This window comes from Phyllobates terribilis, unplaced genomic scaffold (genome assembly GCF_046119375.1).
Source record: "Phyllobates terribilis strain yellow unplaced genomic scaffold, ASM4611937v1 Scaffold_437__1_contigs__length_1545540, whole genome shotgun sequence".
NCBI classification, from domain to species: domain Eukaryota; kingdom Metazoa; phylum Chordata; class Amphibia; order Anura; family Dendrobatidae; genus Phyllobates; species Phyllobates terribilis.
The window spans coordinates 521,057-545,524 of NW_027363197.1; the positions used below are offsets into that span (position 1 = coordinate 521,057).

The following is a 24,468-nucleotide window of genomic DNA, read 5'->3' on the forward strand; positions in this document are numbered from 1 at the left end:
TAAGGCGGGGGGTGGGGTGGAACGAGCAGCTGTCTACCCTTAGCAGGAGGGCTCCTGATTACATACCTCTCCTGCTGCTGCTGCTGCTGGCTGTCCAGCAGCAGACTGAAGGTGGCTGCTGCTGTGCACAGGTATATAAAGGCTCAGAGCCTATTATGACACGCGCAGCCAGCGTTCCATTGCCACATTCCATCTACTGCAGGCAGGATACCTGGCTGGCTGAATGTCGCTGAGAAGCTCACAGAGACCGCCATAAGCAACAGTTTAACAGAATGCCACAGACTAATCAACCAAACTTTTTGGGTTGGGTTCTCTTTTATAGTCTGCAGGCATTAAATGAAAGAAGTCAGTGTTCCAGCAGAAGGAGACAACGTTTCAGAAAAGGCATTGTAGCAAACCAAAAAAGAAATTTTAAGCGCAGCAGAGTAACCAGCGCACATACCTGTTAGCTCAGGTGAGTTTAAAAGGCTGCTGTTGATAACAAGGGCATTTGCTAAATAGATGGTGTGTGTGCAACAATATACTGAAAGGTCAATTATATTGTGCAGCTTATCTCACCACCTGTAGTTATTTAGGTGAAAGCTCCAAAATGCTTGCCTAATATGTCTGTTTATCCAAAAGGAAGTAAAAAGGGAGAGCTAGAAAGATAGCATTGCATCACATTACATGGCAATGCAATGCACAGTTGCTGAAGTTGAACCAAAATGAGCTTGTAATCTGGCTTCTGCAACTTTGAACATGAAAAATCCAATGAGGAGAAGAAAAGCAAAGCCAAAGAGTCCATCCCCAAATCCGACAAACAAGCAAAATGAACAAAAAACATTGAATTCAATTCTTTCTGATTTTAGAAACTGCATTAAAGAAGGGGTGCACCGGTCCTGGAGATACTGCAATACCAGGTCAATGCGTGGAGTGGACAGAGCAAGCTCTTTTTCCATCTCCCTGTTCTAAAAATCCATTTAATATATGGTCCCCAGATAGGGGACGTATCAGATATTAAACTGATAAGAACAGATACTACACTTGATCTTAGCCAAAAGGCCGAGAAGCGATAACCAGAATTGGTTTCAAACTACGGAGCCACCCAAGGATCCTGAAAAGTCCATTTGTGGAGATGAGCTCCTGGACTCCCGTTAAGAAGACATGTTGTCAACCTCTAGATCCCTTACATGCCTGCACTTTTCGGCTTGCTGCTGCTGCAATCCACGCGTTTTAGATCTGCATAACTCCACCTCTTTAAACACAGCACCTTCACCCCCTGCTGTTCCCACCCGCCTCAACACCGTTGGAAGGGAGGAGAACCAATTAAGGCGGGGGGTGGGGTGGAACGAGCAGCTGTCTACCCTTAGCAGGAGGGCTCCTGATTACATACCTCTCCTGCTGCTGCTGCTGCTGCTGCTGGCTGTCCAGCAGCAGACTGAAGGTGGCTGCTGCTGTGCACAGGTATATAAAGGCTCAGAGCCTATTATGACACGCGCAGCCAGCGTTCCATTGCCACATTCCATCTACTGCAGGCAGGATACCTGGCTGGCTGAATGTCGCTGAGAAGCTCACAGAGACCGCCATAAGCAACAGTTTAACAGAATGCCACAGACTAATCAACCAAACTTTTTGGGTTGGGTTCTCTTTTATAGTCTGCAGGCATTAAATGAAAGAAGTCAGTGTTCCAGCAGAAGGAGACAACGTTTCAGAAAAGGCATTGTAGCAAACCAAAAAAGAAATTTTAAGCGCAGCAGAGTAACCAGCGCACATACCTGTTAGCTCAGGTGAGTTTAAAAGGCTGCTGTTGATAACAAGGGCATTTGCTAAATAGATGGTGTGTGTGCAACAATATACTGAAAGGTCAATTATATTGTGCAGCTTATCTCACCACCTGTAGTTATTTAGGTGAAAGCTCCAAAATGCTTGCCTAATATGTCTGTTTATCCAAAAGGAAGTAAAAAGGGAGAGCTAGAAAGATAGCATTGCATCACATTACATGGCAATGCAATGCACAGTTGCTGAAGTTGAACCAAAATGAGCTTGTAATCTGGCTTCTGCAACTTTGAACATGAAAAATCCAATGAGGAGAAGAAAAGCAAAGCCAAAGAGTCCATCCCCAAATCCGACAAACAAGCAAAATGAACAAAAAACATTGAATTCAATTCTTTCTGATTTTAGAAACTGCATTAAAGAAGGGGTGCACCGGTCCTGGAGATACTGCAATACCAGGTCAATGCGTGGAGTGGACAGAGCAAGCTCTTTTTCCATCTCCCTGTTCTAAAATTCCATTTAATATATGGTCCCCAGATAGGGGACGTATCAGATATTAAACTGATAAGAACAGATACTACACTTGATCTTAGCCAAAAGGCCGAGAAGCGATAACCAGAATTGGTTTCAAACTACGGAGCCACCCAAGGATCCTGAAAAGTCCATTTGTGGAGATGAGCTCCTGGACTCCCGTTAAGAAGACATGTTGTCAACCTCTAGATCCCTTACATGCCTGCACTTTTCGGCTTGCTGCTGCTGCAATCCACGCGTTTTAGATCTGCATAACTCCACCTCTTTAAACACAGCACCTTCACCCCCTGCTGTTCCCACCCGCCTCAACACCGTTGGAAGGGAGGAGAACCAATTAAGGCGGGGGGTGGGGTGGAACGAGCAGCTGTCTACCCTTAGCAGGAGGGCTCCTGATTACATACCTCTCCTGCTGCTGCTGCTGCTGCTGGCTGTCCAGCAGCAGACTGAAGGTGGCTGCTGCTGTGCACAGGTATATAAAGGCTCAGAGCCTATTATGACACGCGCAGCCAGCGTTCCATTGCCACATTCCATCTACTGCAGGCAGGATACCTGGCTGGCTGAATGTCGCTGAGAAGCTCACAGAGACCGCCATAAGCAACAGTTTAACAGAATGCCACAGACTAATCAACCAAACTTTTTGGGTTGGGTTCTCTTTTATAGTCTGCAGGCATTAAATGAAAGAAGTCAGTGTTCCAGCAGAAAGAGACAACGTTTCAGAAAAGGCATTGTAGCAAACCAAAAAAGAAATTTTAAGCGCAGCAGAGTAACCAGCGCACATACCTGTTAGCTCAGGTGAGTTTAAAAGGCTGCTGTTGATAACAAGGGCATTTGCTAAATAGATGGTGTGTGTGCAACAATATACTGAAAGGTCAATTATATTGTGCAGCTTATCTCACCACCTGTAGTTATTTAGGTGAAAGCTCCAAAATGCTTGCCTAATATGTCTGTTTATCCAAAAGGAAGTAAAAAGGGAGAGCTAGAAAGATAGCATTGCATCACATTACATGGCAATGCAATGCACAGTTGCTGAAGTTGAACCAAAATGAGCTTGTAATCTGGCTTCTGCAACTTTGAACATGAAAAATCCAATGAGGAGAAGAAAAGCAAAGCCAAAGAGTCCATCCCCAAATCCGACAAACAAGCAAAATGAACAAAAAACATTGAATTCAATTCTTTCTGATTTTAGAAACTGCATTAAAGAAGGGGTGCACCGGTCCTGGAGATACTGCAATACCAGGTCAATGCGTGGAGTGGACAGAGCAAGCTCTTTTTCCATCTCCCTGTTCTAAAAATCCATTTAATATATGGTCCCCAGATAGGGGACGTATCAGATATTAAACTGATAAGAACAGATTTTTTTGATTGAATATATCTTTTATTAGCACAAAAAATAAGTTAACAGACAGTGTACAGTGCCGCAGCCCAGTACACACAGAATTCTACATCATATTTACATAGCATGAGGATACGACGCACTAACTAGACACATCACACCCCTATGCTACACAAAACACTCAATCTGAAAGAAAAAGCATGTCAATCAATACAGTACGACGAACCGTGATAAGGGATTGGGATTGGGAAAAAGGGGATGGGGAGGGGAAAATCACAGGCCCGAAGCTTTATTGAAAGACAAGACACATAAGGGGAGAGGGGGAGGAGGGGTTTAGTCCTCGTCCTCGTCCTCCGGACCGTCCATGATGGAATAGTCTCTGAGCAGGCTGTGGATCAGCCTGCGGCAGTCCTGGATGGACATCCTCTCCCTCCTCAAGATGAGCCGGTTCCTGGCGACCCAAACGGCATTCTTGAAGCAGTTCATAAGGCGCCAAGCCTCCTGGATGGCTCCGACGGTATGAACCCCAGGGAAGAGTCCGTAAAGCACAGAATGGTGCGATAGGCTCGCCCTGGGGACAGAGTTCCTCAGGTCGTCCTCAAGTGCAGTCAATAGGCGCTGTGCAAATCCGCAGTCCCAAAAAGTGTGCAAAGATGTTTCCTCCACGAAGGGGCACCTTGGGCAGTACCGGGTCTTGCACAGGTTCCGGGCATGCAAGAATGACCGGACGGGCAGTCCGCCCTGAATCGCCATCCACGACAAGTCCTTGTGCCCGTTGGTCAGCCTGTCAGACGACACATTTGTCCACACAGTCTCCAGCGTGTCCTGGTGAAGTCCTGTGATGTTCTCCACGTCATCCTTGGCTCTGATTAGCTTGTGGATAGTTTTGGGCTTCCACAAGTCGGGCTTGAGTCCCTCCAGTTGATAAGAACAGATACTACACTTGATCTTAGCCAAAAGGCCGAGAAGCGATAACCAGAATTGGTTTCAAACTACGGAGCCACCCAAGGATCCTGAAAAGTCCATTTGTGGAGATGAGCTCCTGGACTCCCGTTAAGAAGACATGTTGTCAACCTCTAGATCCCTTACATGCCTGCACTTTTCGGCTTGCTGCTGCTGCAATCCACGCGTTTTAGATCTGCATAACTCCACCTCTTTAAACACAGCACCTTCACCCCCTGCTGTTCCCACCCGCCTCAACACCGTTGGAAGGGAGGAGAACCAATTAAGGCGGGGGGTGGGGTGGAACGAGCAGCTGTCTACCCTTAGCAGGAGGGCTCCTGATTACATACCTCTCCTGCTGCTGCTGCTGCTGGCTGTCCAGCAGCAGACTGAAGGTGGCTGCTGCTGTGCACAGGTATATAAAGGCTCAGAGCCTATTATGACACGCGCAGCCAGCGTTCCATTGCCACATTCCATCTACTGCAGGCAGGATACCTGGCTGGCTGAATGTCGCTGAGAAGCTCACAGAGACCGCCATAAGCAACAGTTTAACAGAATGCCACAGACTAATCAACCAAACTTTTTGGGTTGGGTTCTCTTTTATAGTCTGCAGGCATTAAATGAAAGAAGTCAGTGTTCCAGCAGAAGGAGACAACGTTTCAGAAAAGGCATTGTAGCAAACCAAAAAAGAAATTTTAAGCGCAGCAGAGTAACCAGCGCACATACCTGTTAGCTCAGGTGAGTTTAAAAGGCTGCTGTTGATAACAAGGGCATTTGCTAAATAGATGGTGTGTGTGCAACAATATACTGAAAGGTCAATTATATTGTGCAGCTTATCTCACCACCTGTAGTTATTTAGGTGAAAGCTCCAAAATGCTTGCCTAATATGTCTGTTTATCCAAAAGGAAGTAAAAAGGGAGAGCTAGAAAGATAGCATTGCATCACATTACATGGCAATGCAATGCACAGTTGCTGAAGTTGAACCAAAATGAGCTTGTAATCTGGCTTCTGCAACTTTGAACATGAAAAATCCAATGAGGAGAAGAAAAGCAAAGCCAAAGAGTCCATCCCCAAATCCGACAAACAAGCAAAATGAACAAAAAACATTGAATTCAATTCTTTCTGATTTTAGAAACTGCATTAAAGAAGGGGTGCACCGGTCCTGGAGATACTGCAATACCAGGTCAATGCGTGGAGTGGACAGAGCAAGCTCTTTTTCCATCTCCCTGTTCTAAAAATCCATTTAATATATGGTCCCCAGATAGGGGACGTATCAGATATTAAACTGATAAGAACAGATTTTTTTGATTGAATATATCTTTTATTAGCACAAAAAATAAGTTAACAGACAGTGTACAGAGCCGCAGCCCAGTACACACAGAATTCTACATCATATTTACATAGCATGAGGATACGACGCACTAACTAGACACATCACACCCCTATGCTACACAAAACACTCAATCTGAAAGAAAAAGCATGTCAATCAATACAGTACGACGAACCGTGATAAGGGATGGGGATTGGGAAAAAGGGGATGGGGAGGGGAAAATCACAGGCCCGAAGCTTTATTGAAAGACAAGACACATAAGGGGAGAGGGGGAGGAGGGGTTTAGTCCTCGTCCTCGTCCTCCGGACCGTCCATGATGGAATAGTCTCTGAGCAGGCTGTGGATCAGCCTGCGGCAGTCCTGGATGGACATCCTCTCCCTCCTCAAGATGAGCCGGTTCCTGGCGACCCAAACGGCATCCTTGAAGCAGTTCATAAGGCGCCAAGCCTCCTGGATGGCTCCGACGGTATGAACCCCAGGGAAGAGTCCGTAAAGCACAGAATGGTGTGATAGGCTCGCCCTGGGGACAGAGTTCCTCAGGTCGTCCTCAAGTGCAGTCAATAGGCGCTGTGCAAATCCGCAGTCCCAAAAAGTGTGCAAAGATGTTTCCTCCACGAAGGGGCACCTTGGGCAGTACCGGGTCTTGCACAGGTTCCGGGCATGCAAGAATGACCGGACGGGCAGTCCGCCCTGAATCGCCATCCACGACAAGTCCTTGTGCCCGTTGGTCAGCCTGTCAGATGACACATTTGTCCACACAGTCTCCAGCGTGTCCTGGTGAAGTCCTGTGATGTTCTCCACGTCATCCTTGGCTCTGATTAGCTTGTGGATAGTTTTGGGCTTCCACAAGTCGGGCTTGAGTCCCTCCAGTTGATAAGAACAGATACTACACTTGATCTTAGCCAAAAGGCCGAGAAGCGATAACCAGAATTGGTTTCAAACTACGGAGCCACCCAAGGATCCTGAAAAGTCCATTTGTGGAGATGAGCTCCTGGACTCCCGTTAAGAAGACATGTTGTCAACCTCTAGATCCCTTACATGCCTGCACTTTTCGGCTTGCTGCTGCTGCAATCCACGCGTTTTAGATCTGCATAACTCCACCTCTTTAAACACAGCACCTTCACCCCCTGCTGTTCCCACCCGCCTCAACACCGTTGGAAGGGAGGAGAACCAATTAAGGCGGGGGGTGGGGTGGAACGAGCAGCTGTCTACCCTTAGCAGGAGGGCTCCTGATTACATACCTCTCCTGCTGCTGCTGCTGCTGGCTGTCCAGCAGCAGACTGAAGGTGGCTGCTGCTGTGCACAGGTATATAAAGGCTCAGAGCCTATTATGACACGCGCAGCCAGCGTTCCATTGCCACATTCCATCTACTGCAGGCAGGATACCTGGCTGGCTGAATGTCGCTGAGAAGCTCACAGAGACCGCCATAAGCAACAGTTTAACAGAATGCCACAGACTAATCAACCAAACTTTTTGGGTTGGGTTCTCTTTTATAGTCTGCAGGCATTAAATGAAAGAAGTCAGTGTTCCAGCAGAAGGAGACAACGTTTCAGAAAAGGCATTGTAGCAAACCAAAAAAGAAATTTTAAGCGCAGCAGAGTAACCAGCGCACATACCTGTTAGCTCAGGTGAGTTTAAAAGGCTGCTGTTGATAACAAGGGCATTTGCTAAATAGATGGTGTGTGTGCAACAATATACTGAAAGGTCAATTATATTGTGCAGCTTATCTCACCACCTGTAGTTATTTAGGTGAAAGCTCCAAAATGCTTGCCTAATATGTCTGTTTATCCAAAAGGAAGTAAAAAGGGAGAGCTAGAAAGATAGCATTGCATCACATTACATGGCAATGCAATGCACAGTTGCTGAAGTTGAACCAAAATGAGCTTGTAATCTGGCTTCTGCAACTTTGAACATGAAAAATCCAATGAGGAGAAGAAAAGCAAAGCCAAAGAGTCCATCCCCAAATCCGACAAACAAGCAAAATGAACAAAAAACATTGAATTCAATTCTTTCTGATTTTAGAAACTGCATTAAAGAAGGGGTGCACCGGTCCTGGAGATACTGCAATACCAGGTCAATGCGTGGAGTGGACAGAGCAAGCTCTTTTTCCATCTCCCTGTTCTAAAAATCCATTTAATATATGGTCCCCAGATAGGGGACGTATCAGATATTAAACTGATAAGAACAGATTTTTTTTTTTTTTTTTTAACCAAATCAGATAGGCCGGAGCATAAGCTCAATCAAATCGACTTACAAAAGCCTTTCATTGACACTTAGCCTTTCATCACACTTGGTATATAATCAAAAATAAAACCAAACCTTATCATCAGGTACATTATACACTACTAATTAAACTTTACCAAAAACCTCCACTTTTTAAACTTCCAGATCCCTTCAGCATCTATAATACTTCCACGTTCCTGATCCCAGAGGTATATTACATACATACGTGACAGAATCAATCTCAAACATTCATTAACTGACATTTTCTTCCTTTTAAAAACTAACAAATTCCTCGCATCCCACAAACTTTCAATTACACACACCACCAACAACCATAAAATCCTATCCTTAATTCTACTACATGCACCCATCCCAAACATAGCAAGTTTCCAATTTACATACTTTACACCCACCAATTCCTTGCAAAGTCCCCCTATACCCTTCCATACATCATATGCAAAATCACAATCCCATACCATATGTCTAACATGCTCTCTCAAACCACATCCATCCCTCGGGCATACCTCAGATTTAACTAAATCCTTCTTCTTTTGCACATCTCTAACAGGCAAAATGTCATGCAATATCATCCAAGCGATATCTCTCTGTCTGTTAGTCACACCATCTATACTTAATTTTCTCCACATCTCGGTTACTTCCTCCCCTCTCAACCCATTGATATTACATACCACCTCACGCTCACGCACCATCCTAATGACTTTCTTCTTTTGCCTAAAATCACTCATGTTAACGGACAACAAATCATACTTCCTTACAAATTTCTCAACACAACCATACCATACAGGACACTTAAAAGCAACAGGCACTCTAGCATCCCTTTTGACCCACTTTAAGCCATAAAGCATCCATCCAGCCGAATACTTCATCATATAAGCACACTTATTACTTTTCCCTAGAACCACCACCACCATTTTCACGTAACTAATCCCTAAAAAGAAATCAATATTTGGAAAATCCAAACCACCATTTACACATAACTTATAGACATATTCCCGTTTCAATTTCTCCATGCGACTTCCCCAAAGAAAATTAAAGATGAATTTCTCAGTTTTCCTAATTTTCTTAAAAGCAGCAGGATATACATTCGCAACAAACAACAAAATAGGCAAAATAACCGCCTTAATAATCAGAACTTTCCCAGTCAGAGTTAGTTCTCTCATTCGCCAAAAATTCAACTTGCGCACCACTCTCACCCCACAATCTTCCCAACTCTCATTTCCTTTCAAATCATCATTAAACTTAATCCCAAGCACCTTTATTGCACCATCCTCACACCTCACACCATCCATCCGTACATTCCTCTCACCAAAACATTTAAAGGAACTCTTAGTCCAATTGACCTTAAAAGCTGAGACACTACAAAACAAACTTAATATCAACCTTGCCCTACTCATCGCAGCCATATTCCCACTCACAATCACTACATCATCCATGTAACCTAGAATTCTCACATTCTTTCCATTACTCCTAGGAATCATCACACCTCTCATAACCTTATCCTTCCTAACCATACACATCAACACTTCAATCACACTAATAAACAAAAAAGGGGACATAGGGCACCCCTGACGCACTCCTGATTTAATTCTCACTTTCTCACTCAACCACCCATTCACCAAAAATTCACTTGAAACATTACAATACAAACTCCTAACACAGTTTACAAAATTCCTGGAATAACCCATCTTAGACAAAACCTTAAACATAAAGCTATGTGACACACGGTCAAAAGCTTTTTCAAAATCAACCGAAAACAACAAACATTTCTGCTTACGACTCATACAATCCCCAATCACATCACGCAACAACACCAAATTTTCAGTCATACTTCTCCCAGGCACTGCACACACTTGATCTTCATCCACCACACCGCCAATCACTTCCCGCATCCGGCTAGCCAACAATTTACTAAACACCTTATAGTCTGCATTCAAAAGGGTGATTGGCCTCCAATTCCCCAAATCCTTTTTATCACCTTTCTTATGAACCAAAACCACCACCCCATCTCTCATAGATTCACTCAACATATTCTCCGTGAACATATACTGGCACACCTCCAATAAGTCATTTCCCATCGTGTCCCATTCCTTAACATATAACTCCACGGGCAGTCCATCCTTCCCAGGTGTTTTATTCTTACTCGCAGACATCACCACTTTTTTAACTTCATCCAACACAATTACATCATCCAATATTTCACGTTCATCCTCACCCAAACAACCTTCTAAACACCCCAAAGCATCAGTCAACATCCTATCATCAACCCATTTTTCCCCATACAACTCCTTATAAAACAACACCACCTCCTGCATCACATCCTTCCCACTCACACACACCCCATCGCCATTCACCACCTCATCCATATCTACTTTCTTCCCAAAAACTTTTTTGAAAAAAAACCTTGTGCATTTCTCATTTTTCTCCAAATGTTCAATCTTAGAACGGTAAATAATTTCTTTCCCTTTACCCTCAATATATTTCTTAATCTCTTCTTTCACTTGACACATCAAAACATCCACATCCACTCCAATCATCCTTAACTTCCTCAGCCACTCCAGTCTAGAGCTTAAATCATTAAATTTTGCTCTATTCATTGCTGCTTTCCTCCTGCCCCTTTTTCTAAAGAAAAAACCAATCTCACTCTTCATCCAGTCCCACCACTCAAGCACATTCCTGAAATCACTTTTTTTATCCCTCCACCTAACATACATTCGCCTAAAATCACGCATGATCCTATTATCTTCCAGCAAACGCACATTAAGTTTCCACACGCCACCACCATATACAAAGGAAATCTTACCTTCTAGACGTGCCCTCAAACACACATGGTCAGAGAAGGGAACATCTTCCTGCTGGAAATTCCTACAAATAACATTTTGTGAAGAAAAGAAGATACGGTCTATTCTAGACTCTATGCCTCCCCTGTCGGCCTTATAGGTCGCAGGAGGTGGATTACCTAAAAAAACTTCCGCAGCATCCTGTAAGGAAAAATCCGCCACAAGACTCTTGAGTCTTTTACCTGTAACATCCATCTTATCCCCCTCCGTCACACAATTGAAATCTCCAACAAAAATTATTGGCATTTTGCCAGATAAAAAAAAACATAATTTCTCAAAAATTTCCAGCCTCTCCCCTTTATCTATTGGTGCATACATATTTACCACCCTAACCCTCCACCCCCTACAATTTAACTTACATATTACACACCTCCCCGCCTCCACCACCATGTAACTTTCTATCTTAACACTATAACCCTTCACCAAAACACCTACCCCACAATTTTTATTACATACAGAACCAGACCACACACTTTGACCTAAAGGCCATGCATTTTCACTTAAGGGATCGGAGATCCCACACTCCTGGACACAGTATACGTCCGCATCCAAGTTGCTCAAGTAGTCCAAAATTGCCACTCTTCTCGACTCAGATTTAATCAGCCTAACATTTAGCGACAAGATGCTGAGAGCAACTTGGGCACCCATCTATTAATTTGATGTGGCAGGTCACGACAACATGCCCACCTGTACATCATCCTAACCCTTCTGGGGGTAGGACGCTGGACGTGCAGATATCGTAGTTTGTGCCTTCCCCCCAAAAAGACACATCTTGGGGATCGGATGCAGTAGGGTACACCCGGGCTGGACTCACACTGCAGTCACTTAAAGGGGAAAAGGATGGTTCAGTTTTCTTCTTTTTCTTCACTGAAGCGCCTCCATCTTCATCTGAACTATAATCCCGCCGCTGGGGGTCAAAGTCCCCCTGACCTCCCTCCTCCTCAAGGTCAGAAACGACATCGCTCCAGGCCACATGCGGTGTTCTGGTCAGATCAGACTCCTCTTCCCCCTGCAATGTAACCATCATGTCTGGAATTTCAGCCTCCAGATCCTCCACCGGGGCCACTTCCATGCCTATACGATCATCAGTTATTGTCTCAGACTCACTGACATCTGAAGCCACAGACGCGGCCCTCTGCACCGGTGGCTCAGGTGCCAGCTCCATATTTCCTCTTACATTCACACGAACCAGTTCTGGAAAAGCAACCCGAGCCTCCTCCTCATCCAGGAAAGCCAGAGTAGATATCGGAGCAGTCGGAGTTGGAGCAGTCGGAGTTGTAGCTGTGGGTGCAGGAGATTCATTTCTTCTCCTTCCCCTTCCCGCTGCCCCTGCATATGAACCAGGATGGAATATACAGTCTCTGAAGGCATGCCCCTTCTCTCCGCAGAGATTACAGACTATTTCATTTTTGCAATTATTGGAAGAATGACCCACCTCATTGCACTTCCTGCAAATAATCTGTCTGATGTCGCATGCTTCCTGAGTATGGCCATACCTCCTACAATGACGACAAAACCTGGGCGCATTGGGGAAGAACAGGTAACCCCGCTCACTCCCAATGGAAAAATTTGATGGAGGATAATGTATACCCCCTGGTTCATCAGGACTTTCCCGGAACTTGACCATGAAACGATATTTACCGGTCCATAGTTCCTCCTCATTCATGACTTTTACTGCCACCTTGGTAATATAGCAGTGCCTATTTAGAAAGGCATAAATCAAAGCCAAGTCCACATGTGGGTTGTACATGACAACAGTCAGAGGTACCTCTTTGGAGCAATACAAGATGACAAAAGTCAGCCCATCCAAATATTGATTGTCCAGATTCTTTTTCAAACAATCATAGAAATTGTTGCAAACAGCCATAGAAGTAAATACAAGATTATACTTGCTTTTGAATTGCTGGAGGCACAAGATTTCTTCCTTCTTCACTTCAAGGAGTCCAAACAAAATCTCCTTCACCACGAAGCAGAGGGTAAAGATTCCTTCTTTGCCTTCTTCCACATCAATCTGGATTCCAAACTTCACTCGAGCCTCACCGGGCCCAGCGTATCGAATGCGTCCCATTATCGCTAGTCGTGTCTACTGGCCAACTCCTTATAGCAGCAAGTGGCTTAAGCCATAAAATGGCGATGCCACAGGGCCAAGAGTTAACGCACAGACAGCCAAATGACTAGACCCATTACAGATCTGAGCCAAAAGGCCGAGAAGCGATAACCAGAATTGGTTTCAAACTACGGAGCCACCCAAGGATCCTGAAAAGTCCATTTGTGGAGATGAGCTCCTGGACTCCCATTAAGAAGACATGTTGTCAACCTCTAGATCCCTTACATGCCTGCACTTTTCGGCTTGCTGCTGCTGCAATCCACGCGTTTTAGATCTGCATAACTCCACCTCTTTAAACACAGCACCTTCACCCCCTGCTGTTCCCACCCGCCTCAACACCGATGGAAGGGAGGAGAACCAATTAAGGCGGGGGGTGGGGTGGAACGAGCAGCTGTCTACCCTTAGCAGGAGGGCTCCTGATTACATACCTCTCCTGCTGCTGCTGCTGCTGGCTGTCCAGCAGCAGACTGAAGGTGGCTGCTGCTGTGCACAGGTATATAAAGGCTCAGAGCCTATTATGACACGCGCAGCCAGCGTTCCATTGCCACATTCCATCTACTGCAGGCAGGATACCTGGCTGGCTGAATGTCGCTGAGAAGCTCACAGAGACCGCCATAAGCAACAGTTTAACAGAATGCCACAGACTAATCAACCAAACTTTTTGGGTTGGGTTCTCTTTTATAGTCTGCAGGCATTAAATGAAAGAAGTCAGTGTTCCAGCAGAAGGAGACAACGTTTCAGAAAAGGCATTGTAGCAAACCAAAAAAGAAATTTTAAGCGCAGCAGAGTAACCAGCGCACATACCTGTTAGCTCAGGTGAGTTTAAAAGGCTGCTGTTGATAACAAGGGCATTTGCTAAATAGATGGTGTGTGTGCAACAATATACTGAAAGGTCAATTATATTGTGCAGCTTATCTCACCACCTGTAGTTATTTAGGTGAAAGCTCCAAAATGCTTGCCTAATATGTCTGTTTATCCAAAAGGAAGTAAAAAGGGAGAGCTAGAAAGATAGCATTGCATCACATTACATGGCAATGCAATGCACAGTTGCTGAAGTTGAACCAAAATGAGCTTGTAATCTGGCTTCTGCAACTTTGAACATGAAAAATCCAATGAGGAGAAGAAAAGCAAAGCCAAAGAGTCCATCCCCAAATCCGACAAACAAGCAAAATGAACAAAAAACATTGAATTCAATTCTTTCTGATTTTAGAAACTGCATTAAAGAAGGGGTGCACCGGTCCTGGAGATACTGCAATACCAGGTCAATGCGTGGAGTGGACAGAGCAAGCTCTTTTTCCATCTCCCTGTTCTAAAAATCCATTTAATATATGGTCCCCAGATAGGGGACGTATCAGATATTAAACTGATAAGAACAGATACTACACTTGATCTTAGCCAAAAGGCCGAGAAGCGATAACCAGAATTGGTTTCAAACTACGGAGCCACCCAAGGATCCTGAAAAGTCCATTTGTGGAGATGAGCTCCTGGACTCCCGTTAAGAAGACATGTTGTCAACCTCTAGATCCCTTACATGCCTGCACTTTTCGGCTTGCTGCTGCTGCAATCCACGCGTTTTAGATCTGCATAACTCCACCTCTTTAAACACAGCACCTTCACCCCCTGCTGTTCCCACCCGCCTCAACACCGTTGGAAGGGAGGAGAACCAATTAAGGCGGGGGGTGGGGTGGAACGAGCAGCTGTCTACCCTTAGCAGGAGGGCTCCTGATTACATACCTCTCCTGCTGCTGCTGCTGCTGGCTGTCCAGCAGCAGACTGAAGGTGGCTGCTGCTGTGCACAGGTATATAAAGGCTCAGAGCCTATTATGACACGCGCAGCCAGCGTTCCATTGCCACATTCCATCTACTGCAGGCAGGATACCTGGCTGGCTGAATGTCGCTGAGAAGCTCACAGAGACCGCCATAAGCAACAGTTTAACAGAATGCCACAGACTAATCAACCAAACTTTTTGGGTTGGGTTCTCTTTTATAGTCTGCAGGCATTAAATGAAAGAAGTCAGTGTTCCAGCAGAAGGAGACAACGTTTCAGAAAAGGCATTGTAGCAAACCAAAAAAGAAATTTTAAGCGCAGCAGAGTAACCAGCGCACATACCTGTTAGCTCAGGTGAGTTTAAAAGGCTGCTGTTGATAACAAGGGCATTTGCTAAATAGATGGTGTGTGTGCAACAATATACTGAAAGGTCAATTATATTGTGCAGCTTATCTCACCACCTGTAGTTATTTAGGTGAAAGCTCCAAAATGCTTGCCTAATATGTCTGTTTATCCAAAAGGAAGTAAAAAGGGAGAGCTAGAAAGATAGCATTGCATCACATTACATGGCAATGCAATGCACAGTTGCTGAAGTTGAACCAAAATGAGCTTGTAATCTGGCTTCTGCAACTTTGAACATGAAAAATCCAATGAGGAGAAGAAAAGCAAAGCCAAAGAGTCCATCCCCAAATCCGACAAACAAGCAAAATGAACAAAAAACATTGAATTCAATTCTTTCTGATTTTAGAAACTGCATTAAAGAAGGGGTGCACCGGTCCTGGAGATACTGCAATACCAGGTCAATGCGTGGAGTGGACAGAGCAAGCTCTTTTTCCATCTCCCTGTTCTAAAAATCCATTTAATATATGGTCCCCAGATAGGGGACGTATCAGATATTAAACTGATAAGAACAGATACTACACTTGATCTTAGCCAAAAGGCCGAGAAGCGATAACCAGAATTGGTTTCAAACTACGGAGCCACCCAAGGATCCTGAAAAGTCCATTTGTGGAGATGAGCTCCTGGACTCCCGTTAAGAAGACATGTTGTCAACCTCTAGATCCCTTACATGCCTGCACTTTTCGGCTTGCTGCTGCTGCAATCCACGCGTTTTAGATCTGCATAACTCCACCTCTTTAAACACAGCACCTTCACCCCCTGCTGTTCCCACCCGCCTCAACACCGTTGGAAGGGAGGAGAACCAATTAAGGCGGGGGGTGGGGTGGAACGAGCAGCTGTCTACCCTTAGCAGGAGGGCTCCTGATTACATACCTCTCCTGCTGCTGCTGCTGCTGGCTGTCCAGCAGCAGACTGAAGGTGGCTGCTGCTGTGCACAGGTATATAAAGGCTCAGAGCCTATTATGACACGCGCAGCCAGCGTTCCATTGCCACATTCCATCTACTGCAGGCAGGATACCTGGCTGGCTGAATGTCGCTGAGAAGCTCACAGAGACCGCCATAAGCAACAGTTTAACAGAATGCCACAGACTAATCAACCAAACTTTTTGGGTTGGGTTCTCTTTTATAGTCTGCAGGCATTAAATGAAAGAAGTCAGTGTTCCAGCAGAAGGAGACAACGTTTCAGAAAAGGCATTGTAGCAAACCAAAAAAGAAATTTTAAGCGCAGCAGAGTAACCAGCGCACATACCTGTTAGCTCAGGTGAGTTTAAAAGGCTGCTGTTGATAACAAGGGCATTTGCTAAATAGATGGTGTGTGTGCAACAATATACTGAAAGGTCAATTATATTGTGCAGCTTATCTCACCACCTGTAGTTATTTAGGTGAAAGCTCCAAAATGCTTGCCTAATATGTCTGTTTATCCAAAAGGAAGTAAAAAGGGAGAGCTAGAAAGATAGCATTGCATCACATTACATGGCAATGCAATGCACAGTTGCTGAAGTTGAACCAAAATGAGCTTGTAATCTGGCTTCTGCAACTTTGAACATGAAAAATCCAATGAGGAGAAGAAAAGCAAAGCCAAAGAGTCCATCCCCAAATCCGACAAACAAGCAAAATGAACAAAAAACATTGAATTCAATTCTTTCTGATTTTAGAAACTGCATTAAAGAAGGGGTGCACCGGTCCTGGAGATACTGCAATACCAGGTCAATGCGTGGAGTGGACAGAGCAAGCTCTTTTTCCATCTCCCTGTTCTAAAAATCCATTTAATATATGGTCCCCAGATAGGGGACATATCAGATATTAAACTGATAAGAACAGATACTACACTTGATCTTAGCCAAAAGGCCGAGAAGCGATAACCAGAATTGGTTTCAAACTACGGAGCCACCCAAGGATCCTGAAAAGTCCATTTGTGGAGATGAGCTCCTGGACTCCCGTTAAGAGGACATGTTGTCAACCTCTAGATCCCTTACATGCCTGCACTTTTCGGCTTGCTGCTGCTGCAATCCACGCGTTTTAGATCTGCATAACTCCACCTCTTTAAACACAGCACCTTCACCCCCTGCTGTTCCCACCCGCCTCAACACCGTTGGAAGGGAGGAGAACCAATTAAGGCGGGGGGTGGGGTGGAACGAGCAGCTGTCTACCCTTAGCAGGAGGGCTCCTGATTACATACCTCTCCTGCTGCTGCTGCTGCTGGCTGTCCAGCAGCAGACTGAAGGTGGCTGCTGCTGTGCACAGGTATATAAAGGCTCAGAGCCTATTATGACACGCGCAGCCAGCGTTCCATTGCCACATTCCATCTACTGCAGGCAGGATACCTGGCTGGCTGAATGTCGCTGAGAAGCTCACAGAGACCGCCATAAGCAACAGTTTAACAGAATGCCACAGACTAATCAACCAAACTTTTTGGGTTGGGTTCTCTTTTATAGTCTGCAGGCATTAAATGAAAGAAGTCAGTGTTCCAGCAGAAGGAGACAACGTTTCAGAAAAGGCATTGTAGCAAACCAAAAAAGAAATTTTAAGCGCAGCAGAGTAACCAGCGCACATACCTGTTAGCTCAGGTGAGTTTAAAAGGCTGCTGTTGATAACAAGGGCATTTGCTAAATAGATGGTGTGTGTGCAACAATATACTGAAAGGTCAATTATATTGTGCAGCTTATCTCACCACCTGTAGTTATTTAGGTGAAAGCTCCAAAATGCTTGCCTAATATGTCTGTTTATCCAAAAGGAAGTAAAAAGGGAGAGCTAGAAAGATAGCATTGCATCACATTACATGGCAATGCAATGCACAGTTGCTGAAGTTGAACCAAAATGAGCTTGTAATCTGGCTTCTGCAACTTTGAACATGAAAAATCCAATGAGGAGAAGAAAAGCAAAGCCAAAGAGTCCATCCCCAAATCCGACAAACAAGCAAAATGAACAAAAAACATTGAATTCAATTCTTTCTGATTTTAGAAACTGCATTAAAGAAGGGGTGCACCGGTCCTGGAGATACTGCAATACCAGGTCAATGCGTGGAGTGGACAGAGCAAGCTCTTTTTCCATCTCCCTGTTCTAAAAATCCATTTAATATATGGTCCCCAGATAGGGGACGTATCAGATATTAAACTGATAAGAACAGATACTACACTTGATCTTAGCCAAAAGGCCGAGAAGCGATAACCAGAATTGGTTTCAAACTACGGAGCCACCCAAGGATCCTGAAAAGTCCATTTGTGGAGATGAGCTCCTGGACTCCCGTTAAGAAGACATGTTGTCAACCTCTAGATCCCTTACATGCCTGCACTTTTCGGCTTGCTGCTGCTGCAATCCACGCGTTTTAGATCTGCATAACTCCACCTCTTTAAACACAGCACCTTCACCCCCTGCTGTTCCCACCCGCCTCAACACCGTTGGAAGGGAGGAGAACCAATTAAGGCGGGGGGTGGGGTGGAACGAGCAGCTGTCTACCCTTAGCAGGAGGGCTCCTGATTACATACCTCTCCTGCTGCTGCTGCTGCTGGCTGTCCAGCAGCAGACTGAAGGTGGCTGCTGCTGTGCACAGGTATATAAAGGCTCAGAGCCTATTATGACACGCGCAGCCAGCGTTCCATTGCCACATTCCATCTACTGCAGGCAGGATACCTGGCTGGCTGAATGTCGCTGAGAAGCTCACAGAGACCGCCATAAGCAACAGTTTAACAGAATGCCACAGACTAATCAACCAAACTTTTTGGGTTGGGTTCTCTTTTATAGTCTGCAGGCATTAAATGAAAGAAGTCAGTGTTCCAGCAGAAGGAGACAACGTTTCAGAAAAGGCATTGTAGCAAACCAAAAAAGAAATTTTAAGCGCAGCAGAGTAACCAGCGCACATACCTGTTAGCTCAGGTGAGTTTAAAAGGCTGCTGTTGATAACAAGGGCATTTGCTAAATAGATGGTGTGTGTGCAACAATATACTGAAAGGTCAATTATATTGTGCAGCTTATCTCACCACCTGTAGTTATTTAGGTGAAAGCTCCAAAATGCTTGCCTAATATGTCTGTTTATCCAAAAGGAAGTAAAAAGGGAGAGCTAGAAAGATAGCATTGCATCACATTACATGGCAATGCAATGCACAGTTGCTGAAGTTGAACCAAAATGAGCTTGTAATCTGCCTTCTGCAACTTTGAACATGAAAAATCCAATGAGGAGAAGAAAAGCAAAGCCAAAGAGTCCATCCCCAAATCCGACAAACAAGCAAAATGAACAAAAAACATTGAATTCAATTCTTTCTGATTTTAGAAACTGCATTAAAGAAGGGGTGCACCGGTCCTGGAGATACTGCAATACCAGGTCAATGCGTGGAGTGGACAGAGCAAGCTCTTTTTCCATCTCCCTGTTCTAAAAATCCATTTAATATATGGTCCCCAGATAGGGGACATATCAGATATTAAACTGATAAGAACAGATACTACACTTGATCTTAGCCAAAAGGCCGAGAAGCGATAACCAGAATTGGTTTCAAACTACGGAGCCACCCAAGGATCCTGAAAAGTCCATTTGTGGAGATGAGCTCCTGGACTCCCGTTAAGAAGACATGTTGTCAACCTCTAGATCCCTTACATGCCTGCACTTTTCGGCTTGCTGCTGCTGCAATCCACGCGTTTTAGATCTGCATAACTCCACCTCTTTAAACACAGCACCTTCACCCCCTGCTGTTCCCACCCGCCTCAACACCGTTGGAAGGGAGGAGAACCAATTAAGGCGGGGGGTGGGGTGGAACGAGCAGCTGTCTACCCTTAGCAGGAGGGCTCCTGATTACATACCTCTCCTGCTGCTGCTGCTGGCTGTCCAGCAGCAGACTGAAGGTGGCTGCTGCTGTGCACAGGTATATAAAGGCTCAGAGCCTATTATGACACGCGCAGCCAGCGTTCCATTGCCACATTCCATCTACTGCAGGCAGGATACCTGGCTGGCTGAATGTCGCTGAGAAGCTCACAGAGACCGCCATAAGCAACAGTTTAACAGAATGCCACAGACTAATCAACCAAACTTTTTGGGTTGGGTTCTCTTTTATAGTCTGCAGGCATTAAATGAAAGAAGTCAGTGTTCCAGCAGAAGGAGACAACGTTTCAGAAAAGGCATTGTATCAAACCAAAAAAGAAATTTTAAGCGCAGCAGAGTAACCAGCGCACATACCTGTTAGCTCAGGTGAGTTTAAAAGGCTGCTGTTGATAACAAGGGCATTTGCTAAATAGATGGTGTGTGTGCAACAATATACTGAAAGGTCAATTATATTGTGCAGCTTATCTCACCACCTGTAGTTATTTAGGTGAAAGCTCCAAAATGCTTGCCTAATATGTCTGTTTATCCAAAAGGAAGTAAAAAGGGAGAGCTAGAAAGATAGCATTGCATCACATTACATGGCAATGCAATGCACAGTTGCTGAAGTTGAACCAAAATGAGCTTGTAATCTGGCTTCTGCAACTTTGAACATGAAAAATCCAATGAGGAGAAGAAAAGCAAAGCCAAAGAGTCCATCCCCAAATCCGACAAACAAGCAAAATGAACAAAAAACATTGAATTCAATTCTTTCTGATTTTAGAAACTGCATTAAAGAAGGGGTGCACCGGTCCTGGAGATACTGCAATACCAGGTCAATGCGTGGAGTGGACAGAGCAAGCTCTTTTTCCATCTCCCTGTTCTAAAAATCCATTTAATATATGGTCCCCAGATAGGGGACGTATCAGATATTAAACTGATAAGAACAGATACTACACTTGATCTTAGCCAAAAGGCCGAGAAGCGATAACCAGAATTGGTTTCAAACTACGGAGCCACCCAAGGATCCTGAAAAGTCCATTTGTGGAGATGAGCTCCTGGACTCCCGTTAAGAGGACATGTTGTCAACCTCTAGATCCCTTACATGCCTGCACTTTTCGGCTTGCTGCTGCTGCAATCCACGCGTTTTAGATCTGCATAACTCCACCTCTTTAAACACAGCACCTTCACCCCCTGCTGTTCCCACCCGCCTCAACACCGTTGGAAGGGAGGAGAACCAATTAAGGCGGGGGGTGGGGTGGAACGAGCAGCTGTCTACCCTTAGCAGGAGGGCTCCTGATTACATACCTCTCTTGCTGCTGCTGCTGCTGGCTGTCCAGCAGCAGACTGAAGGTGGCTGCTGCTGTGCACAGGTATATAAAGGCTCAGAGCCTATTATGACACGCGCAGCCAGCGTTCCATTGCCACATTCCATCTACTGCAGGCAGGATACCTGGCTGGCTGAATGTCGCTGAGAAGCTCACAGAGACCGCCATAAGCAACAGTTTAACAGAATGCCACAGACTAATCAACCAAACTTTTTGGGTTGGGTTCTCTTTTATAGTCTGCAGGCATTAAATGAAAGAAGTCAGTGTTCCAGCAGAAGGAGACAACGTTTCAGAAAAGGCATTGTAGCAAACCAAAAAATAAATTTTAAGCGCAGCAGAGTAACCAGCGCACATACCTGTTAGCTCAGGTGAGTTTAAAAGGCTGCTGTTGATAACAAGGGCATTTGCTAAATAGATGGTGTGTGTGCAACAATATACTGAAAGGTCAATTATATTGTGCAGCTTATCTCACCACCTGTAGTTATTTAGGTGAAAGCTCCAAAATGCTTGCCTAATATGTCTGTTTATCCAAAAGGAAGTAAAAAGGGAGAGCTAGAAAGATAGCATTGCATCACATTACATGGCAATGCAATGCACAGTTGCTGAAGTTGAACCAAAATGAGCTTGTAATCTGGCTTCTGCAACTTTGAACATGAAAAATCCAATGAGGAGAAGAAAAGCAAAGCCAAAGAGTCCATCCCCAAATCCGACAAACAAGCAAAATGAACAAAAAACATTGAATTCAATTCTTTCTGATTTTAGAAACTGCATTAAAGAAGGGGTGCACCGGTCCTGGAGATACTGCAATACCAGGTCAATGCGTGGAGTGGACAGAGCAAGCTCTTTTTCCATCTCCCTGTTCTAAAAATCCATTTAATATATGGTCCCCAGATAGGGGACGTATCAGATATTAAACTGATAAGAACAGATTTTGCGTTTATATTTAAAATATCGTATTCTTTATCTTTTCTTCAGAGCTTTAAAATAACATCTTCCATAGGTGATAGTTCCATATACTCAGGGCTCTTTTCTTTCCAAGCTTCTTCATATCCATTAGGTAGTACATATAAATTTCACTTAATGCCAGTCTTATACAATCCTTGACTTCTATATAGTCTCTTTTAAACAACAATATGTTTCTGGTCTTCCATAGAGCACTTTTAACACAACTCAAAGTGCACCATAAAACTCTCTCTTTTTCTTTCGTCATGTTTGGTAAAATCCCATATAAAACCACTTCATGGCTTAAAAAATTAAAACCAGATAAAAATTTTAAAAGCTCACCACAGTCTTTCCACACTTGCTGTGCAAAATCACAATTCCAAATAAGGTGCATAGTAGTCTCATCATTATTGCACTGATGCCTCGGGCAGGTTTGTATAGTGCTAAGTCTTCTTTTATACTGGAAATCACGAGTCGGTAAACATTCCTGCACAATCATCCAAGCTAAGTCTTTATGTTGATTCATCAGGTAAGGTGCATTTGTTAAATTCCATATTTTAGTGACTCTGCTATATGAATAATGGCTTATGGGCGTCAAAGTTTCTTTCTTTTTTAATTGCTGCAGCAGCTTCCTTGCATTCTTCAATGTCTCCATCTCAAAAGAATCTAGGCCATATAATCTGATAACTTTCTCCAGGATGGCATATTGTTGTGGAGGTGATAACAACACTGGGCTTGTTAAAGAAATGGATATCCACTTTCGCCTCCTAAAAATGTGGCCAGCTGCATATCTTAAAAAATGTGCCCAAGGGCTTGAAGCAAACATATATTTAAAACAGAGGCTAAAAAACTTGGAGTATAAAAACAGTTTGACGTTGGGAACATCCTTACCACCAAGGTGGTGCATCTTGTACATTGTTTCTCTCTTCACCTTTTCGAACTTAGAGTTCCACACAAATTCAAACAGCATTCTCTGTAATCTTCTCGCTGTAAGGTCACTTGGGGGATAAACATAACTGAGATATAACATGACAGGAAGCAGAAGGGCCTTAATAATTAAAACTTTACCTTCGATTGTTAATTTTCTTAATTTCCAAAAGTCAATCTTCTTTTGTATTTTGTCCCTTACTCCATCCCAGCTCTTCATTCCATCATTCTGTCGATCAAAAATCACGCCCAGAATTTTAATCTTCTCTGACTGCATCGGGAGATCAGGGATGGACACATCCGCCCAATTGCCACGGACAAAACAATCACATTTCTCAATGTTTAACTTAAAACCTGAGGCTTCACAAAAAAAATTGGTCGTTCTTATAGCTCTCCTGAGAGCGGCAGGTGATGAACAAAAAATAGTAATATCATCCATGTAGCCCATTACCTTCACATCTCTTCCATGTCCTCCAGGGATAGGGACACCTTTAATCACTTTATCCTCTCGTAGCATAGATAAAAGAGGCTCTATTGCACATATAAATAGCACTGGGGACAAAGGGCAGCCTTGCTTCACACCTGAATGCAAAAACACTTCATTAGACAAAAATCCATTGATTAAAATTTTACTAAAAGAGTTCTTATATAAAAGTGCCACTTGCTTGATAAAAATTTCAGGGAAGCCCATTTTTTTTAAAACCAACCATAAAAAACAATGAGAGACACGATCAAAAGCCTTTTGAAAATCCAACGATAAAATTGCTAAGTCTTGCTTCCTGGATTGCTGGTACCATATGACATCGCGGATGGTATTGAGATGCTCCGCAACTCCTCTTCCTGGCACCCCACATACCTGGTCTTCATAAATAACTTTGGATAAAACTTTTTTAAAACGGTTCACTAAAATTTTGGACATCAACTTGTAATCAACATTCAACAGTGTGATTGGTCTCCAGTTTGCCAGATGGGATTTGGCTCCTTTTTTAAAAATCAGGGAGACCAGACCACTTCTCCAAGATATAGGCAGGATATCACACTTAAAAGCTTCTTTGATTACTAAAAACAAGTCGGGTTTTAAAAAATTCCAAAATTCACGATAAAATTCAACAGGCAAACCGTCAGAACCAGGGGTTTTCCCATAGGAAAAACTTTTGATAGCAGCATCTACTTCCGACAAGGTGACTTCAGTGCATAACAATTCTTGGTCTTCGCGGCTCAGACTATTTTTTAATGAATTA

General features: G+C 44.1%; 11 non-coding genes and 3 pseudogenes across 11 annotated transcripts; all 14 read right to left on the minus strand.

Moving 5' to 3' along the window:
• Positions 1-862: 862 nt before the first annotated feature.
• LOC141228687 (U2 spliceosomal RNA) lies at positions 863-1,053 on the minus strand. Its single transcript, XR_012295491.1, has one exon. It is a non-coding gene; the product is annotated as a U2 spliceosomal RNA (small nuclear RNA).
• A 1,121-nt stretch (positions 1,054-2,174) lies between these two features.
• LOC141228220 (U2 spliceosomal RNA) lies at positions 2,175-2,365 on the minus strand. The gene has a single exon (XR_012295139.1). It is a non-coding gene; the product is annotated as a U2 spliceosomal RNA (small nuclear RNA).
• A 1,118-nt stretch (positions 2,366-3,483) lies between these two features.
• On the minus strand, positions 3,484-3,677 carry LOC141228360 (U2 spliceosomal RNA). Its single transcript, XR_012295274.1, has one exon. It is a non-coding gene; the product is annotated as a U2 spliceosomal RNA (small nuclear RNA).
• Positions 3,678-4,495: 818 nt separating this feature from the next.
• Positions 4,496-4,589, minus strand: LOC141228476 (U2 spliceosomal RNA; annotated as a pseudogene).
• A 1,115-nt stretch (positions 4,590-5,704) lies between these two features.
• LOC141228361 (U2 spliceosomal RNA) lies at positions 5,705-5,898 on the minus strand. The gene has a single exon (XR_012295275.1). It is a non-coding gene; the product is annotated as a U2 spliceosomal RNA (small nuclear RNA).
• Positions 5,899-6,716: 818 nt separating this feature from the next.
• On the minus strand, positions 6,717-6,810 carry LOC141228477 (U2 spliceosomal RNA; annotated as a pseudogene).
• Positions 6,811-7,925: 1,115 nt separating this feature from the next.
• On the minus strand, positions 7,926-8,109 carry LOC141228411 (U2 spliceosomal RNA). The gene has a single exon (XR_012295297.1). It is a non-coding gene; the product is annotated as a U2 spliceosomal RNA (small nuclear RNA).
• Positions 8,110-14,301: 6,192 nt separating this feature from the next.
• On the minus strand, positions 14,302-14,492 carry LOC141228688 (U2 spliceosomal RNA). The gene has a single exon (XR_012295492.1). It is a non-coding gene; the product is annotated as a U2 spliceosomal RNA (small nuclear RNA).
• Positions 14,493-15,607: 1,115 nt separating this feature from the next.
• On the minus strand, positions 15,608-15,798 carry LOC141228689 (U2 spliceosomal RNA). Its single transcript, XR_012295493.1, has one exon. It is a non-coding gene; the product is annotated as a U2 spliceosomal RNA (small nuclear RNA).
• Positions 15,799-16,913: 1,115 nt separating this feature from the next.
• On the minus strand, positions 16,914-17,104 carry LOC141228523 (U2 spliceosomal RNA). Its single transcript, XR_012295340.1, has one exon. It is a non-coding gene; the product is annotated as a U2 spliceosomal RNA (small nuclear RNA).
• Positions 17,105-18,219: 1,115 nt separating this feature from the next.
• On the minus strand, positions 18,220-18,410 carry LOC141228690 (U2 spliceosomal RNA). The gene has a single exon (XR_012295494.1). It is a non-coding gene; the product is annotated as a U2 spliceosomal RNA (small nuclear RNA).
• A 1,115-nt stretch (positions 18,411-19,525) lies between these two features.
• Positions 19,526-19,716, minus strand: LOC141228544 (U2 spliceosomal RNA). The gene has a single exon (XR_012295352.1). It is a non-coding gene; the product is annotated as a U2 spliceosomal RNA (small nuclear RNA).
• A 1,112-nt stretch (positions 19,717-20,828) lies between these two features.
• Positions 20,829-21,019, minus strand: LOC141228691 (U2 spliceosomal RNA). Its single transcript, XR_012295495.1, has one exon. It is a non-coding gene; the product is annotated as a U2 spliceosomal RNA (small nuclear RNA).
• Positions 21,020-22,134: 1,115 nt separating this feature from the next.
• LOC141228367 (U2 spliceosomal RNA) lies at positions 22,135-22,315 on the minus strand (annotated as a pseudogene).
• Positions 22,316-24,468: the final 2,153 nt, after the last annotated feature.